This window comes from Gossypium hirsutum, chromosome A06 (assembly GCF_007990345.1).
Source record: "Gossypium hirsutum isolate 1008001.06 chromosome A06, Gossypium_hirsutum_v2.1, whole genome shotgun sequence".
In the NCBI taxonomy this organism is placed as follows: Eukaryota; Viridiplantae; Streptophyta; class Magnoliopsida; order Malvales; family Malvaceae; genus Gossypium; species Gossypium hirsutum.
Genome location: NC_053429.1, coordinates 106263415 through 106280252, shown reverse-complemented (window position 1 = coordinate 106280252; position 16838 = coordinate 106263415).

Here is a 16838-nt window from a genome sequence, read left to right as displayed (position 1 = left end):
CACTATTCATTGTGTATCCCATCGAGGTATTCAACACATTTTCTGTTAATTGCCCGCAAATTGTCGAACATTTCATAAAATTAATGTTGGACGAACTCGTACCCTTTCAAAAAAATAAAGAGTATATTCATGAATGCAAACAATATACATGTTAAAAATGATATAGAAAATAATATTTACTACATACCCATATTAATAACATATCGTTGCTTCTCATCCTTGTGGAATTAGCCAATGTAATTTAACCCGATATGACATACAATACATATGGTGTGCACGATCCTATAAGCTTTCACATCGATCGATCGCAACCTATATTTCGAGTTCTCTATCACAAATGATGCATATATTGGGTTGCGACATAACATACCTTCTCAAATTAGTCAAGAAGTCTCAAGCATCTGCAATTTTTTGTTCAACAATTGTAAAAGCTATTAATGAGATTTTTGGATTACCATCCTAGGCCTATCTCTCATACATGGATGTGCCATGTGACACCCCTAATTTGACCCTAGTCGAAAAGTGGTTTCGGGACCACAAAATCAAGTCATAAAAATAATTAGCCGTCATATTTTATGTTTATTATATGTGAATATGAATGTGTGAAAGTTTTAAGTTTTGATTTAGTCGATTGCATGTGAATTTAGTAATAGGACTTATGTGTGACACTTTTGAAATGCGATGGGTTAATCTATAAGGACCTATTAATGCATGTTGTATAAAAGAAGGGTTTGCATGTCAAATTAGCCAAAAATCTAGATGGTGGCCGGCCATGCTATGGGGAAAAACATATTATAGACATTTTATGCTAATATGTGTGGGAAGAATAATAAAATAAGAGGGGAGTGGGAGGAGAAACCAAAGTTGTCTCCCCCTTACTCCCCATTGCCGTGACTAGAGAAAGGGGAGGAAAAACAAAATTCTTTCTTTGTTGTTCAACATGGCCGAATAGAAGAAACAAAGGAGGGGAAGAATTTTTGGTCACTTGAGTCATTAAAAAGGTTAGTATATTATGTCAAATTGTGAAATTTTAACTTGTTTTAGGTAAATAATCATGGTTCTTACTTAGCCCATGCTAAAATTTGTAATTTTGATGGATGATTGGAGCATTCGGCTAGGGTATAAAGGAAGGGATTTTGATTGTTTCATCTAAGTATTGATGATGAATGTGTTATGGAAAGAAACCGGTCTTCCTAAGAATATGATTTGTGAATGTTTATATTAGTAATAGCCGAAATTAAAGAGGTTTGATGTCTTGAACAAATGTTGATTATATGATTCGAAAATGAGATATGTTAATGATGAAGTATAATCGGCCATGGAAGTAGCCCATTTTGGAAGTGTGATTTGTGGTATATTTTTTTGTGGTTGATTATAAAAATTTGGCTTAAGTGAGGTAATTGGTAAAAGATGTGTTTATGATGTAATACATATGTTCTCATAAGCTAAGTTATGTATATGTGATATCTTGCATATTGGTTGTTATGGTAAGGTTTGAGATATTAACGTATGAATATGTTTTGTTTGTGGTTCGGCAACTAATGGTTAAGTTGTTAAGTTACATGCTTGAGTTTAAAATGTGCCTTATATGTGGTTTATGAATTTGGTAAATGATAGATTGATATTTTGGATATTTCATTAGTCAAGTGATATTGTAAGTGTGGTATTATTTGATTCGGCACTTATGTGTAAAATTGGTAGTTATTATTTTGGTAAAATGTGCAAAATTTGGTAAGACCAAATTTTATACTTAAGCTTAAGTGAAGTTGTTAATGCTGTATATATATATTAACGATTAATAAATCATGTGGTTTGGCTTGACTTAGTAAATAGTGAAGAAATGCATATTTATACATAGTGTTTATGAAAGGTAGTTTTATAAATGTGATATGAGTATTTCGTTTGTAAATGAGTAGTAAATATGTTAAGAATGGTTCTAAAATGTATATGGATGCCGTGTGATTGTGTTTGATTGGGAAGTAAATTGTTTGATTTAGCTCAAGAGCTTAGAGGATCAAAGTCGGATAGGGGAAAAGAGAAAGTAAACGAATAGCCGTGGATATCTAATTGTCGACCACTTCCGAGGTAAGTTTTAAGTGATTAAACGTTGAGTAAATTCAATCATAATAGGACATAATGAGTTGATTTAATAAGATATGATGTGGCCATGATATGTCTTAAACTCAAATGGTAAGTTCATAAGTGTTTGGACTTGGAAATTTAAGAGCAAATTGTAATAATTTGCTTTGGACAGCAGCAGTAACGTGATTTTAGAAAATCACTATAAATTGTTGGTGTGGAATTATAGGCTGAATAAAATATGTAATCAAAGCTTAGTTAGTCTAGTTTCTTATAAAAGAGACCATGTAAGCAAAGAAATTGCCTATAAAGAGATATTTTAAAGTTGTGCGGGACTGTGTCAGAATGACTCCGAAATCCCCTGTTCTGTTTTTAGAAAATCATTATAATTTGTAAAAAAATGGTTATAAGATAAAATTTATATGCTTAGACTCCTTAATGAGTCTAGTTTCAAATTAAATCAAATAGAACACATTTTGAATTCTGCACAATGAAAAATTTGATTCGAAGTGAAGAGCGGTCAGATTAGTCAAACAGTGAAACAGGGGAAACTTTAAGAAAAATCTGGTATTGATTAGCCAAACCTAAAATTCTGGAAATTTTATGGATGGAATACATACGAGTCTATATTCAGGGAAAATTAACGGTAAGTGATTTGGAGTTTTGTAGCTCCAGTTATAAATAATTTAGTGACTATTGCTCAGGAAAAACAGCTCGTAGTGAATATGTGATTTTGTTGTAAACATGGATAAAACTGTTTTAGTTGCTCATAAGCTATTGATTAAACCCATACGTGAATTCTAAATCGTGATATTGTAAAACGATATATGAGTATTCGAATATGAAATGATAGTATGGCGTGAAATTGAATTATTCATTGGAAAATGATTGATGTAGATTCGGCCAAGACAAAGTGTATACATGATAGTATGTGTGGTATGTGAAGTATATTTGGACAATTGTGATGTGAATACATGAAAATTTATATTTTGATTTAGGATTTTATGTGATGAATGTGAATGTGCATATATGAGATAAGGCCGAATGGCCAATGTGATGAATGTGAACATGCATGTATGTGATAAGGCCGAATGGCCAATGTGATGAATGTGAGCATGCATATGTGTGATAAGGCCGAATGGCCAATGTGATGAATATGAACATGCATATATGTGGTAAAGCCGAATGGCTAATGTGAAATATGTATGAGACATGCATATGTGGTAAAGCCGAATGGCTAGTGTGAAATATGTATGAGATATGTATATGTGGTAAAGCCGAAATGGCTAGTGTGAAATATGTAGGCGATGTGCGTATATTGTGGCCGAACGACCAAATGTGAAAGGTGTGTATTATCAGATATTTGATGAGGCAAATGAATCACAAATATGACAGTCGATGTGAATGTTGTAACATGTGAATAAATGTACATGAAACTTGGAAATATATTCCGGGTAAGACCCGATGACTACGTGTGGAGATTATGTCCGGGTAAGACCCGATGACTACGTGTGGAGATTTTGTCCGGGTAAGACCCGATAACTTCGTGTGGAGATTTCGTCTGAGCTAAAGGTCTCATCGATAATCCGAGTAGAGGTTAAAGCTATAAGACTTCGTAATAAGAATTGCTTATAAATATATTCAATGCGAAAGTTTAAACAGGTATGTACTCCAAGTTTATATGTGAGCTTGATTTGAACTAAATCATAAGGTAGTTATGTGAAGCATACGAGAGCAATCTATGAGACTATTCCTATGATTATGTGACATCGGATCAGTGTGAGAGGTTATGTGAAATCATACAATAGATCTATGTCACATGAGCTCACTTTTATGTGAAGGTTTATCTGCCTATTGTATATGATGAGATGTGCATATTCGGTAAAGGGATGGTATGCCTGAAGGAAGAGGGAAATAAAAAATACGAACAACTATGTTATAATTTGATTGTTATCTGTTGACACTGCTTAAAACTTACTAAGCATTGTAATGCTTACTCCGTTTATTTTGTTTTCTCTGTTTTATAGATCTCATTGCGAAGCTACAGGCTCGGGGATCGTCAGCAACTAGTCACACTATCACTATCCACTGTTTGTTACTGTTATGTTTAGAATTATTTTATGGCATGTATAGAATAGACTAGTGGCGGAAGAATATTTTTGGTTAATGTATATAAGCCATGCGAAAATGGCATCTTTTGAATGTTTACTTAGAGAAGTTTAAATTTTTATCCCTGACTGTACTTAGTACTTATTTAAATGAATGGTCTTTATTTCAAGAAAAAGTTCAAAATTTTACTGTTCTGACATGAGTTACAAGTCCGGTAATGCCCCTTACCTATTCCGGCGACGGTTACGGGATAGGGGTGTTACATGCCATCAATTTGGACTATTAGCTTACAGTACCAAAATGCTTCAATACATGACTTGAATGTCCAAAAAAGACTATGGAAAACTTTTTTTGCCTTGGTGTAACAACCCATTTTTCAGTGGTTTCAGAACCTTGTATTTCAATGATCGTGTTAGTAAATACTATTTAATAATATTTACAACTTTATTATAGTGTTATATTGGATTTTGATCTGATAAATTTGTTAATTTAACAGTTTATTAAAGCACAAGTGGTTTGACCCTAAAGTTAGTAATTTTGAAATTTAAGGTATTGGAATCTCATTTTCATAAACCGAGACCGTAAATATTTTTATTAAATATGAAATTATTATGTTGGTAAATTGAATTTTGGATAAGTAATTCAGTCAAATTAGTGGTTAATTATGGAACAATGACTAAATCGTAAAAACTGAAAAAGTTTATCACTATTGAATTTTATTAGCTAAAATGCTTAATTAGTAATTGTTTAAGGCTAAAATTGTCAAATAAACCCTTTTTAATGACAACGGACGGTTAGTGGAGCCTTTTTTTTCATTTGGTTGTTAAAATTTTATTTAAATAACTAATAATAAAATGTTAAAACATGAAATAGTGACCATTATAAGTTCATTTTGGCTTCTTCCACCTAAACCTAAAAATAAAAAGAAACATCAACCATTATTGAAGCTTGGTTGTTTGGCTAAGCTACTCATTTATGAAAGGTGAGCTTTTCTAATCCTATTTTTAGTAAATTTTATATTTTTGAGATCGTTGCAGCTTAATTTAACTATCCTGGGTATTAAATCAAAAATTGTTAAATTTTTGAAATATTGTCATTGATGTTTTTGTTGTTAAATGGCTTGTTTGTAAGCTTAGAATTAATTAAAGGATTAAATTGTAAAGTGAAAATAGTTAATTTTGAGTATAGGGACTAAAACAAAAATATTTCGAAATTGGTATGAAATTTTTATAATTATTTATTTTAGATGGTTATAGAAGGATGAAATTGAAATTGGATTGAAAAAAAAAGCTTAAAATTTAAAGATATAGCGATTTCGGTTTTAGAGACTAAATTGAATAAAATGATTTTTTTTTTGGAAAATTGTGTAAAATGAAATTAAGTTGACATATGCCTTAAATAAGCTATATAAGATATTTGGAATTAATAGTTTGAAATGAATTATTATATAGATCAAGATTTGAACCAACAGATAAATAATCGAAAAAAAAAAGAAAATTTGAAAATGGAAAATTAATCCTTGACACTTCAATTGTTGTTGTTTGTATCTATTAAGTTCATAGGATATGGTTTTGTACTTTTATGTATTGATTGTGATTGAATTGTGAATCTATATATAATATTAGATTGTAATTTTACAATGTTTATAATTGAGTACTAAAGGTGAGAAATGAATAAAGGATCTAATCGTAAAGGTTTGCATGCTTGGTGAATATGGTTCACGTAGAATGTTTAATGAATATGATATGGTTATGACATACCTGCAACAACACAAGTACATGAACTAGAATCTTGTTTTTCTCACCGATATCATGATTTTCCATGAACATCTATTGTCACACATTGTACACTTTGCCTTATATTTTTTCGCTCGCGATTTTGTAACATGAAAATTGACCCCATGCTTTATGCATACAGCTTATTGCAACATCTCTAGAGGAAAACTCCATTCTAACTAGTAAATCATCAAAATTTGTAGAACTCGATACTCCAATCTTCTATGAGGAAATTTTGAAAATTCTAACTCATCTTCAGCATTAATGTTGACATTAAGCATGTAAGGAGGAAGTTCATATGACGTAAAATTTGGTTGGGTTCCTCCAGCATTGTTCGGACCTTCATTGTCAAAATCACTCCCTTCTAGTCAGTAGGAATGGCCTCTAGTTTAAAAATAATGTAACTTCTAAACCATCAAACTGGAACACTCGGATTGGATCATTATCGATTTCAACTTCCTCTTCATTCTTATTTACCTCTTTGTTCTCAACTTCCCCTTCATTATCAACCCCAATTACGATTTCATATCTAAGATTGGATGTCTTTACGTCAGTGTAGGTTGTAAGGTGAACATTATTTGTTCTCATCAACCCTATGTTAAAATCAATATTACTTACGAATTGCTCATCCGTGTAACTTGATAGTATACCCGCATAACTGTGTCTAGCATAAAACATCGATGTTTCAAAGTTAAAATAAAAAACTCATAGAATTTCATGTCAAGATCTCTCGTACGTGTTTCCAACTAGCCCCGACTGTGCACCAATGTCACAATCGAAGGTTGAAATTGAAGAATGCCTTTCCATTAATGATTCTGGCATTCTTTGATACAAGTTTTGTAATAACGCTGTGAAACCATCGGACAATCGCGTGGTTGAACTTTCTGCTTTCTATTCTAGAAACAAATTAACTTGGACTATTGTTGAACTTAAACCACATTCATTTACATTAACAAACTGGATATACAACTCTAGTATAACATTTTCAATTGAGCAATATGTATCAACAATTAAATCGACATCCATGTCGCCTTTGAGCTCAAATATATCATATTTAACAAGGTTCATTGATGTTAAATATCTATATTTCAAGCTCGAAATCCTTCTCCAACTTGGAGTTGAGACTTTTCTTCTAATTCTTGATAAAAGCTAGTTCAATTTGACATCTGATGGAAAACCAATTCTATAGATTGGGCTAATACAAAAACGATCCAAATTTTGATGTCACAAATTTGACTGTCGTAATAAATAGAAGTTTTAATTATTCTACTCATTTTTGAAAAAAAAACTTGTTTCACATTTTTAATATAAAATTAAAACGAAAACATTATACAAAAAAAATAATAAATACTCATTGACCAACTCAAATGGCACCAAATTTACTTACTTCAACTAATTTACTTTATTAGGTCGATTGAAAGGTCAAATTTTAAATATGAAACTTGACCATTCATTTTATAAGAAACTCTAAAACTGAATATGAAACATATTTCAAAATATTGAAAATAATTGAACATGACAAGTTATAAAAATGCTTCTTTTTAAAGCTTTTTTTTTTTGAAAAAATTTAAGATCATATTCTTATTCTGCCACGAAAAAGATGAATTAAGTTGTAATATCCTAATTTTGGGCCTAGTCAGAATAGTGGTTTCGTGACCACAAAATCCAAGATCAAAATAATCATATACCAGTTGTAATATCCTGATTTTGGGCCTAGTCAGAATAGTGGTTTCGTGACCACAAAATCCGAGATAGAAATAATTATTTTATGATTATTTTGAGGTCTATGATATGATTGCATGATTCTGTGAAAATTTCGTGAAGAAATTTTATGCATAAAGTGCTTAAATTGAAATTAGGGACTAAATCGAATAATTTGCAAAACTTGCATTCTAGAAGTTTCTAGTATGAAATTGTTTTGAAATATTAATTAGAAGGTCTTAAATAGAATTTTACCAATTTCTAAGTCTATGGACAAAAATTGGACATGGATGGAATTTTTGGAAAGTTTAGTAGTAAGGGCATTTTGGTCATTTAGGGGTAAAATTAATTAAAATACAAAATTAAAAGCCAATTTTGCTCATCTTCAACCCCATGGCCGAATATAGCAAGGAGAAACCATGGCTAGGGTTTTTCAAGCTTCCAAGCTCGATTGTAAGTCCGTTCTCGCCTCGTTTTTAATTATTTTTACGTTTTTGGAGTCTCGGTAGCTCGATTTAGCTTATGCTAGCAATAATTTAACCTAGGGTTTATATTTGGAAAAATACCCATAGGTGAAATTTGTGTATTTTGGTGTTTTATGATAGAATATGAGGTTTTAAATTATGTTAGACAACTTGTGCTACTCAGTTTTAAGTGAAAACGAGCAAAATGGCTTAATCGGTAAAAATACCTAATAGTCATAAGTACATGTTAGAGTGAGAATTTGATGTTTCCATAGAAGGTAAAAATGATCAGCATGTCATAAAACATAAGAAAATAGGCTGAAGTTTAATTTACGAGCTTTGGGGCAAAAGTGTAAATATGCAAAAGTTTAGGGGCAAAATTGTAATTTTTCCAAAATATGATTTTGGGTCAATTTGAATAATGTGAGTCCTAATTAGACTATATTTTAAATGATAGAGCAAGGAAAACTGAAATTCGGGCTAAAATGGGGAAAATACCAAGTTGTGGACAAAATGGTAAAAGTAGCCATTTTCGCATACGAGGTAAGTTCATATGTAAATGTTAGTAACATAGTTATTGTTTTAAATGTTTTAATGTTATTTAAATGATATGATAATTATTATGAAATATCATACTTGTGACAATTGTTTGATAATATGTCAAATTATGTGATATACTTGGAAAATGTGAAATACTACCGAGTATCGGTATCGACATTCCATAGAAGATGGTTGAGACATATGATTGGGAAAAATCTCCCGTTGAGCCTTAGGAATGGATTAGGATACGAGTGACATGTCAATGGGATATTTGGGCATCCGAACTCGTTGAGTTGAGTCCGAGTTCACTTATGGATGCAAATGTCCGAACTCGTTGAGTTGAGTCCGAGTTCGTGAGATGTAACTAGGCATCCGAACTCGTTGAGTTGAGACTGAGTTCACTCATGGATGAGAATGCCCGAGCTCGTTGAGTTGAGTCCGAGTTCACTTATGGGCGGGTTACATGGTAGCTTGGCTACATATGTGGCACTTATGTGCAAACTTTCCATGTATCCGAATTATATTCCGATGTGTTCAACGGGTAAAGTTCTACTGAAATGGAGGAATACTCAAGATGAAAGGGACGTATTGGTAAGTGTTGTGAAATGGGTACTTTGAACAAGTATGTACTTAACCCTCGGGTTGAAAAATCGATATAACAACAATATGGTAAGATGATAAATGAAAATGTGATATGAATGTCTTGGTGATGATTATGCAAATGATGTTTTATGTTTGCTTATATGGTTATATTACTTGCTATTTGCATGTGAACTTATTAAGCATTTATGCTTACTCCCTCCTTTTCATTCCTTGTAGCTTTGACAAGCCAGCTCAGAAATCGAGAACGGTCGGAGACTCGCTCACACTATCCGTATACCATCTTGGCATAATGGCTTGTATATTTTGAGTATGGCATGTATAGCATTACAATCATTTTGTATATAAGGTCTTATGATATGGTTATTGAGTGGTATGGAAATGCTTGGTAATGATTAGCCATTGGAATGGCTAATCATGATCATATTTGGTGTTATGTATGTCAAATTGCTAGCTAATCCATGGAAACCATGAAATAGGTAAAATTTACCATAAAATAGATTCAGACAGCAGTAGTGACGTGAATTTGAAAAATAACTAAAATAGTAGAAATGAAATTAAATAATGAATAAGTTATGGAATCGAAGCTTGATGAGTCTATTTTCATATGGAAGAAGCAAAACAGGTATATGAGCTATATTTTATGAGATGTTTAAATTTTTGTGAAATAGGGCCAGAGCGATTTCTGGATCCCCTGTTCTGACTTTGGAAATTCACCATAAATTTTACAAAGATAATTAGAATTCATGATTTATATTTACAGATTCCTTATTTAGTCTAGTTTTATTAGAGACAAACGGCATAGTCATTGAAGCTCTGTACAGAGAGATATCTGATTTGTAATACATAGATGTCAGAGTAGTTGAACCCTAAAACAGGGGAGACTTTAACTAATAAACTGTACTAATTGGCCCAACCAAAAATTCTAGAAAAAAATTAGTAGATATATATATGAGTCTAGTTTCAGGAAAAATTTACGGAATTGGATTTCGAGTTTCGTAACTCGAGATATGATTTTTAAAGCGACTGTGATGCAGTTAGCCAGCTTGTCTAGAAATTTTAAAATGAATTGTATGAGCTATTTAATTAATGAATTAAGTTCGTTAACACCTTGTGTTCAACTCCGGCAACGGTCTCGGGTACGGGGCTTTACATTTAGTGGTATCAGAGCAGGTTAAGTCGGTTCTCGGACTAACCTAGCATGTGTAAAAGTTTAGCTATACATGCCACTGATCTGTGATAGTGTGATGTCTTCCGACGCGTATGAGTACCGTCTTATTTAGACAGGGTACTCTCCAACCGAGCTGTGCCGACCATGTTCAATGTTATGTGAAGGTATTTGAGTAAAATTATGATTATGATAAGTCTCGGTTCAGAAAAGTATGAATAAAGGTTTATGATACATATGTGATAAATATTCATATTTGCTTAATGCTCATATGATGTAGTGCATGTGGCTTACTTGATAAGATGAATGGAATAAATAGAAAGTAGTAGAGGTATGAATAAAGGTCATAATATCATGATACGAATGAAAATGTCCTTGTCTTGATTGGACGTTGAATGTTGATGAATGTTAATGATATATATTTTTTATGAGATAAAGGATTATAATGAAATGAACTTATCTATGTTAAATTGTTGGACTGAATTATATGATTGTAATGATATGTACATGATGATGCATGAAATGAAAGTTGTGATTGTGATGCAAATATCTATGTTTGTTTGGCCTTATATAATGTCATGAGCATGAATTAATTTAATTAAATGAATGGATAAGTAAAGCTGTCTAGAAAACATAGAATGTATGCATAAGTATATTGTCTAAACGGGACAATAGAAAAATTGGTGTAAGCCAACATGAATGAATGACATGATTTTGATGATGTTACTATGATGATGGAAGTTGTGTCATATGTGTATGTATAAGAAAGTCGAGTCAGAGGTCCTACAACCCCTCCCCCTTATCGAAGTGGTACTTATAATGGAATTTCATGAGATTTGTATTGAATAAGTTTCCGGTTGAGAACCCAAAGAGTTCAGTGATAGAATAATTATAAGTATGATCAGAGATTGAAAATGAGCTGATAAGTAAAGTCAGAGCCAGTAAAGTATCGGATTGATATAAAGATTATTGGAATTATGCACTGTCCCAGTTAGAGAATGAATTCTCTTTGGTAAATCGAATTACTCAGGTGCAAGGTCGAGAAAAGTGTAAATCGAAATTTATTCAGAACTGACATTCTTTAGTGAATGATTTAATATGAAATTTGTGACGGCAGAACTAGTTGGGGAAATGATATTTGAAATGTGAATTATCTAAGTGTGACAGTTATGACCGGACAGATTTAGCAGTCTCTTTTGAGATGTTCTATGTGTTCACCCGTTCTCAGAAATATTTCTATGGCTATTGATCTTCTGAAGAAATTCTTGTTATATAGGAATGTCTTCTAATTCTGGTGTTGGATGAAAGCATTGGTAGTCTGACTGGTTTATAATTTATATTGCTCTATTTCATCGGGTATTCTATTTCATTTCGTCTGATAAGAATTGATGAGAGAATACGTATGATATTATGGTTCTGTTTCTTCTACTTGATGCTTCATCTGATATATATGTATGGGAAGATATATTGATCCTGTTATATTTGATTTCAGTGGGATTAAATGATGTTTTCTTTTGGACTTTCTTTCTTTGAAGAATTATCAGGGTATTCTGTATTTTCTCTATGAATTTGGTTTTCGATTCTCCGGCATAGTATCGTATCTTGGGTTTCTTTATCCTGGATCTCTTTATTCTGGATTTCTTTATTCTGAGTTTCTCTATCTTGGATTTCTTTATTCGGTTTTCTTGTTATCTTTGTTCCATAATTTGTCAATTATGACTCATGTTCGAAGTACGTTCTTCAGCTCGTGATAATCATGTCAAATATGACTATACTTCTAATTTGATCTTTGTAATGTGGTGATTTTAGTATTGGGATTTTTTCTAATTTCTGTGTAAGGATTTGACATCAGTAAAGGCATAGGTGATAAAAGCGCGAGTTTCAGTCGGTATGGTAAATTATTTATTTGAAAGATTTCATGTGACAATTATGTCAGGATTATTTTTCCCAAGTCTGATAATAGAATTTCATTTTGTATGGATAAAAGAGTAAATAGTTTGAACGAGAAGTGTATATTTATTAGAAAGAGTTGAATATTAGTTTAAGTCACTACGAATGATAAGGTTTCCATCTTGTGAAAGCTGAAAAGTTTATTACATGTTGACAGAGTTCGGATAGATGAGGATATTGGTAACCGAAGCGTCTGAACTAGACTAGTCTACATTGAGCAAAGACTTCCTGACTTTCAGTAATGTATTGTTGTATGAATTGTGATGTGTTTCAAGACAGTGAGGTAATGTGATAGTTTAGAGCATCCGATGTTACATAAAATCGGAGTTGTTAAAGGGGTTAAAGCCGAGCATTGGGATCTATCAAAATTATCCTTGTCAATGTTGATATTGGGATGGAAATGAGAAGGATTATTCTTGAGGCCATATTAGAATTATTTCTATGGCGGAAAGAGGAAAATGTGATGTATCCTATTGTTAAATGTTTGGCGAGATCTATAAATCATATCTATATTGAATAAATTCCTACTCATCAGATTCATGGAATTTCAGGTCTCTTTGATTGTTGGATTTCTTGGAATTCCGGTCTCCATTAAATCAAGTTGAGATCCGGGTTCTATGTCATGATATCATGGGAAACTGAGAAGGGTTGAAAATTTAAGAACAGTTGAGAGTTGAGACTGTAAGCTTTTAGATCATATGAGAAATTGAAGAGATGTATTGGAGGTACAGTCTAAGTGCAAGTTCTTCGGCACCGAATATGAGTTTAAAAGTGAAGACCACTTTTCTGGTAAGATTTTCGGGGACGAAAATCCCTGAAGGGGGGAGAGTTGTAATATCCTGATTTTGGGCCTAGTCGGAATAGTGGTTTCGTGACCACAAAATCCGAGATAGAAATAATTATTTTATGATTATTTTGAGGTCTATGATATGATTGCATGATTCTGTGAAAATTTCGTGAAGAAATTTTATGCATAAAGTGCTTAAATTGAAATTAGGGACTAAATCGAATAATTTGCAAAACTTGAATTCTAGAAGTTTCTAGTATGAAATTGTTTTGAAATATTAATTAGGAGGTCTTAAATAGAATTTTACCAATTTCTAAGTCTATGGACAAAAATTGGACATGGATGGAATTTTTGGAAAGTTTAGTAGTAAGGGCATTTTGGTCATTTAGGGGTAAAATGAATTAAAATACAAAATTAGAAGGCAATTTTGCTCATCTTCAACCCCATGGCCGAATATAGCAAGGAGAAACCATGGCTATGGTTTTTCAAGCTTCCAAGCTCGATTGTAAGTCCGTTCTCGCCTCGTTTTTAATGATTTTTACGTTTTTGGAGTCCCGGTAGCTCGATTTAGCTTATGCTAGCAATAATTTAACCTAGGGTTTATATTTGGAAAAATACCCATAGGTGAAATTTGTGTATTTTGGTGTTTTATGATATAATATGAGGTTTTAAATTATGTTAGACAACTTGTGCTACTCGGTTTTAAGTGAAAACGAGCAAAAGGGCTTAATCGGTAAAAATACCTAATAGTCATAAGTACATGTTAGAGTGAGAATTTGATATTGCCATAGAAGGGAAAAATGATCAGCATGTCATAAAACATAAGAAAATAGGCTGAAGTTTAATTTACGAGCTTTGGGGCAAAAGTGTAAATATGCAAAAGTTTAGGGGCAAAATTGTAATTCTTCCAAAATATGATTTTGGGTCAATTTGAATAATGTGAGTCCTAATTAGACTATATTTTAAATGATAAAGCAAGGAAAACTGAAATTCGGGCTAAAATGGGGAAAATACCAAGTTGTGGACGAAATGGTAAAAGTAGCCATTTTCGCATACGAGGTAAGTTCATATGTAAATGTTGGTAACATAGTTATTGTTTTAAATGTTTTAATGTTATTTAAATGATATGATAATTATTATGAAATATCATACTTGTGACAATTGTTTGATAATATGTCAAATTATGTGATATACTTGGAAAATGTGAAATACTACCGAGTATCGGTATCGACATTCCATAGAAGATGGTTGAGACATATGATTGGGAAAAACCCGTTGAGCCTTAGGAATGGATTAGGATACGAGTGACATGTCACTGGGATATTTGGGCATCTGAACTCGTTGAGTTGAGTCCGAGTTCGTGAGATGTAACTAGGCATCCGAACTCGTTGAGTTGAGTCCGAGTTCACTCATGGATGCGAACGCCAGAGCTCGTTGAGTTGAGTTCACTTATGGGCGGGTTACATGGTAGCTTGGCTACATATGTGGTACTTATGTGCAAACTTTCCATGTATCCGAATTATATTCCGATGTGTTCAACGGGTAAAGTTCTACTGAAATGGAGGAATACTCAAGATGAAAGGGACGTATTGGTAAGTGTTGTGAAATGGGTACTTTGAACAGGTATGTACTTAACCCTCGGGTTGAAAAATCGATATAACAACAATATGGTAAGATGATAAATGAAAATGTGATATGAATGTCTTGGTGATGATTATGCAAATGATGTTTTATGTTTGCTTATATGGTTATGTTACTTGCTATTTGCATGTGAACTTATTAAGCATTTATGCTTACTCCCTCCTTTTCATTCCTTGTAGTTTTGACAAGCCAGCTCGGAAATCAGGAACGGTCGGAGGCTTGCTCACACTATCCGTATACCATCTTGGCATAATGGCTTGTATATTTTGAGTATGGCATGTATAGCATTACAATCATTTTGTATATATGGTCTTATGATATGGTTATTGAGTGGTATGGAAATGCTTGGTAATGATTAGCCATTGGAATGGCTAATCATGATCATATTTGGTGTTATGTATGTCAAATTGCTAGCTAATCCATGGAAACCATGAAATAGGTAAAATTTACCATAAAATAGATTCAGACAGCAGTAGTGACGTGAATTTGAAAAATCACTAAAAATAGTAGAAATGAAATTAAATAATGAATAAGTTATGGAATCGAAGCTTGATGAGTCTATTTTCATATGGAAGAAGCAAAACAGGTATATGAGCTATATTTTATGAGATGTTTAAATTTTTGTGAAATAGGGCCAGAGCGATTTCTGGATCCCCTGTTCTGACTTTGAAAATTCACCATAAATTTTACAAAGATAATTAGAATTCATGCTTTATATTTAAAGATTCCTTATTGAGCCTAGTTTTATTAGAGACAAACGGCATAGTCATTGAAGCTCTGTACAGAGAGATATCTGATTTGTAATACATAGATGTCAGAGTAGTTGAACCCTGAAACAGGGGAGACTTTAACTAATAAACTGTACTAATTGGCCCAACCAAAAATTCTAGAAAAAAATTAGTAGATATATATATGAGTCTAGTTTCAGGAAAAATTTGCGGAATTGGATTTTGAGTTTCGTAACTCGAGATATGATTTTTAAAGCGACTGTGATGCAGTTAGCCAGCTTGTCTGGAAATTTTAAAATGAATTGTATGAGCTATTTAATTAATGAATTAAGTCCGTTAACACCTCGTGTTCGACTCCGGCAACGGTCTCGGGTACAGGGCGTTACATAAGTTTTATCTCAAGATTCTCGAGTTTTCAAATATCTTTATTCTAGGATTCTTGGCTTTTCAAAATTCAATCTAACCATTAATTTTATTTAATTTTATTATTTTTTAAAGTTTAATCAGAGGGTGTAGAAAGCATTTGGGTGACGTGGCTGGAGAGGGGAAAGCGCACCCCGTAGGCTGTGTTACAGGGTCGTGTTTCCCCCTCTCTTTTGCTACATCACTTGAAAACGCTTCCTACAAGGAGCGTTTTTGCCACCTATATCAAAATCGACCTATTTCCTTAAATTTCAAATGAAACAACCTATGTACCTAAGTATATTTTAAAAGTCGCATATGTGCCAAAATTTGCCCATAATGTGAGTGAAAAAAATGTAATATACTTAATAAGATTATATGAAAACCAAAATGATTTTCTCTCCTGTCATTCTCTTTACCAATATTCATCATCATCACCATCGATGAGTTATAACAAACATACTCAATCGTATAGATCAACAATAATACCCATTGTCTTTACCAATATTCATCATCACCACCATCGATGAGTTATAACAAACACATTCAATCGTATAGATCAACAATAGTACCCATTGTCAAATGCCTTATTTACAGTTATTTGCAATCTTGTCAGCATCATTGTTTTTTCAAAATGGTTTTTAGTGCAATCACAAAGGTTAATACATATGAAGATACTTGAATTTAGCAACTTGTACATGCTTGATACATAAACTTTTATTTTTATGTAATTGATACTTTAAGCTTAGAAAACCATAAGCCCACTTGTATTTCTTTTAAGTACCTGACTAACATTATTGGCGTGGCACTGACGGCTAATAATATGAAATCACAGTAACCTCACATTTTGACACACAACAAAAAATATTAAATTTTATAATGTATTTAAAGTAC